This window comes from Buteo buteo, chromosome 11 (genome assembly GCF_964188355.1).
Source record: "Buteo buteo chromosome 11, bButBut1.hap1.1, whole genome shotgun sequence".
NCBI classification, from domain to species: domain Eukaryota; kingdom Metazoa; phylum Chordata; class Aves; order Accipitriformes; family Accipitridae; genus Buteo; species Buteo buteo.
Genome location: NC_134181.1, coordinates 22,278,602 through 22,284,601, shown reverse-complemented (window position 1 = coordinate 22,284,601; position 6,000 = coordinate 22,278,602). Strand labels below are relative to the sequence as shown.

The 6,000-nt window shown below is 50.8% G+C and overlaps 1 protein-coding gene across 1 annotated transcript in view; it reads left to right on the top strand.

Annotated features, from left to right (window-relative positions):
- Positions 1-1,757: 1,757 nt before the first annotated feature.
- The window catches only part of LOC142036802 (hydrocephalus-inducing protein homolog), a 114,235-nt gene continuing 109,992 nt past the window's right edge, over positions 1,758-6,000 (top strand). Inside the window, exon 1 of the mRNA XM_075040418.1 lies at positions 1,758-1,786. The gene's annotated coding sequence lies outside the window, so the exon portion shown is untranslated. The remainder of the gene's footprint in view (positions 1,787-6,000) is intronic.

Below are 6,000 nucleotides of genomic sequence, written 5' to 3'. Positions count from 1 at the left end.
GACCTCAGAGGCCTGCATTTCCCTCTGTCAGTTAATGACTTGCTCATCTCTGTAGCAGCATCAGGAACATAAGGAAAAAATGAATTGGCCTATAAGTAGCATGAGCCCAGGTCGTGTTTGTGCTGAAGGCACCAGAGGGTGATGTGCTGCATACCAAGGTGACTTTTTATTGCATGAATTTGTATTTTTTTCTCAGTCCTTGGAAGAGACTCTATGCTGACAATCAGGTATTCCACTATGTACCTTACCTGTGACACAGGGTGAGCCTTGCCCGAAGGCTTGCTGTTACCTGGAAACACAATGTGCATGCTCCCAGGTGAAGTGCATTAATGCCTATGGGTTATTTAGGCAGGAGCCTTTTTGTTTGAGAAGAGGTGTGGGGAAGATGAATAGAGGACATGTTCTTTTAGATTTTCACACTTTGCAGTCCCATGGCATTTGCCCAAGGCTCAGAGTTCCAGGTGTCCTGGACTGATTCTTAATGAAATACTGGTGATGCTCACTAAGAAGCAGGAATTAATCTCCAGATATCTGATTTGGAAGTGCTCTTTTTACCATCTTATGCAATTTCATTTTTCCACTGATCTCATCAGCCAACCAACCAGTTCTGTTCTCCTAGTTGCAGAAGCACCTCTGGCCTTGAAAAGAACATAAGGGATTTGAGCAAAACTCAGCAAACACTGAGCTCCCTTTAGCCCTGTGTCAGGCCCTGCACAAGAGCACTGGGCAGAGGCACTCAGGTGAAATGCATCTGTTTGAATGGACCACTGGTGTGCCCAGTGAGGGAGCTCAGAGCCCATCCAGAGCTCCTCAGGGAGGGGGAACCTGGGTTCAGTAAAGAGTTTAGAACTGGGTGTGTTAGGCTGTGCTTATCGGGGTTTACTTATTACAGTGCTTCCCTGAGAATGACAAGGTCAGTTGTGCTGGTTTGTGTATTGGTGTCAGCCTGCGCTGAGAGTCCTGCCATGGGCAGGCTGGGAGGTGCGAGATGCCAGCAAAGCAGGCGAGCTGGTTGAGCTGGGATCCAGGTTATGACAAAGTATGCAGGAGAGAAAAGCAGTTAGTCCCTTCTGAGGGCGGTGCTGGCACCTCTGTGAGTTGTGTGTGACTTGATTTTTAGGATATGTGGACATATAGGGTGTTTCCAGGTGGTGCATGGCTCTTCATCACCAGTCCTGCATGCTAGCTTGCTTTCTTAGACCTGGGAGAAACGCTTTGGATTCTGCCACGAATTTCTCTAACCGCTATTCTGTTTCAGGATAACACGCACAGTGATGTGGCTGTGCTGAAGCTGGGAGGGTGTGTTAGAGGCAGTTTCACTGCATGCTTGGTCATCGTATGCTTTCCCTGAGCTGCTGTTAGTGCTTTGAGATAAGGCGCTGCTAGCCAGGTACCTCCCGTGTCTGTGCCCCAGCGAACGTGGGGAATGCAGCTGGTTTCTGTGATCCTGGGGCAACAGTAATCCTGCTGAAGCTGTGAGCTTTGGAAGCAGTTGGGCAGGCCTGGGCTCCCGCGGTGCACTCAGGGTCACCCCTCCACTGAGCCAGCAGATGCTGTGCTGCAGCAGGGGGACTGCGGGCAGACGCGGCTCCTCTGTGAGGACCGGGTGGGTGCTGAGCATCCGCGTCCCCTCCGCCTCCATGTCCGCCGTCACATCCCGAAGCTGCCGCTGCCTCCTCCCCTCTCGGCGTCCCCGCTGTTGCCATGGTGGTGTTGGGGCCGGCCAGGAGGCCTCGTTGCTTCCGGAACGAGGGCAGCAGCCCGGCTGGTTGCAGGGATCCAGTGTGTGAGTGTGCCCTTGTGTCCCCCGCGGAGTGGGAAAGGTGGGGGGTACCGGTGACCACCCTCGTGCTGGGGTGACGATGGCTGCGTCCCCTCCCTGGCCGAAATACGGAGGGTGGCTTTTGGTGCCGGTGCTCCCAGGCCGCTCAGCCTCAGGAGGGAGGGCTTGGGAGCAGGGCTGAGCGGAGCCCCGGGGGGAGCATGGAGGAGGGTGACACCCCCTGCCCCACGCAGCGGAGTTGGGGGCATCCCCTGTGCGAGAGGGGGGAGAGAGGCAGGGGTGTGCCTGGGGCAGGGTGACTTCAGTCCTGCCAGACATCTCCTGACAACAGGTTGTGCTCATCCTGTGGGATCTGTTTCCCTGCAAGGGAGCCACTTTTGGGGGGAGGATTTTAGGGGCGAGGTTGCCTGTGGGAAGAAGTGGGGGCTCTTGTGCTGGGTGAGAGGCGCCTGGAGGCTGCAGCACTTTCCATGTTGGGGACTGGGAGTTGGAGCCCCTTCTTCCTGCTCCACTACCCCCCCCCCCCCCCCCCCCCGAGCTGGACATGGAGAAAGCTTTGCTCCCTGAAATAGAAACTTCCTAGATTTCTTCCTTTCTTCCCATGGGATGCGGATGTGACTGCATCCAGGCTGTGGGTTAAATGTGGAGGGGGTGGAAGCTGCCTGCCTTGCTGCTGCTGGTCTTGCACTCCGTGTCTTGCACGTGTGCTTTTGGATGTTTTGGCCTTAAATTTTTATTTGTGTTGCCCAGTCTGTAAATGAGGGATGAGATTGTTTATTCTTGCTTTGTCTATAAAATGCTGTGAAGGGTTATGATGAAAAATGCAACAGATGGCCTAGGTAGAAGTGACTGCAAAGCTAAATCACCCAAACTATCCTTTCCGTACATTTTAAATCCATAGGTGATTTTCTGAGAAGCAATTCCTGTACACGTCTAGGGAAAACACAAAGGCTAGGCTACTCCAGGAGGGTGCAGGTTACTCATAACAGGTTGTCCAGCCTTGCCCCTTAACCGAAGGATGGGTAATAACTCTGTGAAGCCAAACCTTGCTCTGTAACACCTTGGGGTTGCAACCAGTGCTGTAGTGTTACAGTAATGATCCAGTAAATACAGAATATTTACTGTTCTGGTAGTCAGTAATGTGTGTGTGTGCTGGAGAAGCAGGCATGAGGCTAGCGCCAGCCAAGGTCAGGTTGAGGGGTTGATTCCTGCTTCTGCTTTTGGCTGGTTACCTGTCTCCAGTTTTGTGTCTTTGAATTTAATTAATATTTATGTTCTTCCAGAGATTAAAACTCCTTTGTGAGAACTCAGCGTGAATACACATAACCTTAGCTGAGAAGGTTTTGAAGATTGAGATTAAAACAGCTTGGTTTGGATTGAGGTTTATAGGAGCATTTCAGACAACTCCACTGGTGCCTGACCTCTCACGGTCCTGGCTGGTGAAGGCAGCTGGTCAGGATGTGAACATCATGCAGCCTGTGCTGTGCACTGTAAATTGATGCTGCAGAAGCTAAGAGATGGTTCAGAAAGGGGGAGTGGGTGGTTTTTAGGGATGCTGGCAGTGTCTCTTGTTCCAGCTTGGGTGCAGTTAAATGGTGGATTAACAAATCATTGTGTATCAGCAGAATGGAGGTTACTGTTTATATGCTTTAAGCCCCCAGTGAGTACAGAATTGTTCATTTCATCTTGGCTCTCCTTTGTAAGCTAGTGTAAGTGGCATGTCCAAGCATTTGCTGTGGAGTAAGACATCACATGTGGAAACAATCTGATATCCGTAGCAGTCTTCCTATGATTTCCATTGATTTTGGATTGGGTCTTGACGGTAGCTACTAAAGAGCGGTACTGCTTTGATGAACTGCTACTCTGGATTCACTGTTGCAGAGTCAGCTCCGACCCTGTTGCTTCTGACCTGGGGACCCATTAATAGTCCTTCGGTTTCTGCTTTTCCACTTCAAAGTTGCTAGCGGCATGGAAGCTCTGATGCATTGCAAACCAAAATGAAAGTGCCCTTGTTCTCATGGGGGACTTCAATTTACAGTATATCTGCTGGAAATGCAGTACAGCAGAGCGGAAACAGTCTAGGAGGTTCCTGGAGTGTGTGGAAGATAACTTCCTGACACAACGAGGGAAGGTGCCCCGCTGAACCTGTTGTTTGTGAACAGAGAAGCACTTGTGGGTGATGTGATGGTTGGAGACCATCCTGGGCATAGCAATCACGAAATGATAGGGTTTTTGATTCTTGGACAAGTAAGGAGCGGGGTCAGCAGAACTGCCACATTGGAGTTCAGAGGGCAGACTTTGGCCTGTTCAGGAGTCTGGTTGACAGAGTCCCTTGGGAGGCAGTCTTGAAGGGCAAAGGAGTCCAGGAAGGCTGGACATCCTTCAAGAAGGAAATCTTAAAGGTGCAGGAGAAGGCCATCCCCATGTGCTGAAAGACAAGCTGGCAGGGAAGAAGACTGGCCTGGTCTTTGGACCAAAGCCCAACTAGAACTTAATCTGGCTACTGCTGTAAAAGACAATAAAAATTGTTTCTATAAATACATTACCAACAAAAGGAGGTCTAAGGAGACTCTCCATCCTTTGTTGGATGCGGGGGAAAACATAGTGACAAAGGATGAGGAAAAGGCTGAGGTACTGAATGCCTTCTTTGCCTCAGTCTTTAATAGTAAGACCAGCAGTTCTCTGGGTATCCAGCCCCCTGAGCTGAAAGACAGGGACAGGGAGCAGAACGAAGCCCCCGTAATCCAAGGGGAAATGGTTAGTTACCTGCTACACCACTTAGATACACAGGTCTATGGGGCTGGGTGGGATCCACCCAAGGGTGCTGAGGGAGCTGGCAGAAGTGCTCACCAAGCCACTTTCAATCATCTATCAGCAGTCCTGGCTAACTGAGGAGGTCCCAGCTGACTGGAGGTTAGCAAATGTGACACCCACCTACAAGAGAGGCTGGAAGGAGGATTTGGGGAACTACAGGCCTGTTAGTCTGACCTGGGTGCTGGGGAAGGTTATGGAGCAGATCATCTTGAGTGCCATCACATGGCGTGTACAGGACAAGCAGATTAATCAGGCCCAGTCAGCATGGGTTTTTGAAAGGCAGGTCCTGCTTGACTAACTGGATCTCCTTCTGTGACAAGGTGACCTGCTTAGTGGATGAGGGAAAGCATTCTACTGGAGAAACTGGCTGCTTGTGGCTTGGACAGGTGTACTCTTCGTTGGGTAAAAAACTGGCTGGAGGGCCAAGCCCAGAGAGTTGTGTTGAATGGAATTCAATCCAGTTGTCAGCCAGTTACAAGTGGTGTTCCCCAGGGCTCAGTTTTGGGGCCACTTCTATTTAATGTCTTCATCAATGATCTGGACGAGGGGATTGAGTGCACCCTCAGTAAATTTGCAGACAACACCAAGTTGGGTGGGAGTGTTGATCTTCTTGAGGGTAGGAAGGCTCTCCAGAGGGATCTGGACAGGCTGGATTGATGGGCTGATGCCAATTGTATGAGGTTCAACAAGGCTCCGTGCTGGGTCCTGCACTTGGGTCACAACAACCCCATGCAATGATACAGGCTTGGGGAAGAGCGGCTGGAAAGCTGCCTAGAGGAAAAGGACCTGGGGGTGTTGGTTGCCAGCTGGCTGAATATGAGCTGGCAGTGTGCCCAGGTGGCCAAGAAGGCCAATAGCAACCTGGCTTGTATCAGAAATAGTGTGGCCAGCAGGAGCAGGGAAGTGATTGTTCCCCTGTATTCTGCACTGGTGAGGCCACACCTTGAATACTGTGTTCAGTTTTGGGTCCCTCACTACAAGAAAGACATTGAGGTGCTGGAGTGTGTCCAGAGAAGGGCAACAAAGCTGGTGAAGGGTCTAGAGCACAAGTCTTATGAGAAGCAGGTGAGGGAACTCGGGTTGTTCAGTCTGGAGAAAAGGAGGCTCTGGGGAGACCTTACCGCTCTCTACAACTACCTGAAAGGAGGTTGTAGTGAGGTGGGTTTTTGTCTCTTGTCCCTAGTAACAAGTGATAGGACAAGAGGAAATGGCCTCAAGTTGTGCTGGGGAGGTATAGTTTGGATATTAGAAAAAATTCCTTAACCAAAAGGGCTGTGAAGCTTTGGAACAGGCTGCCCAGGGAAGTGGTTGAGTTGCCATCCCTGGTGGTATTTAGAAGATGTGTAGATGTGGCACTTAGGGACATGGTTAGTGGTGGAGTTGGCAGTGCTAGGTTTATGGTT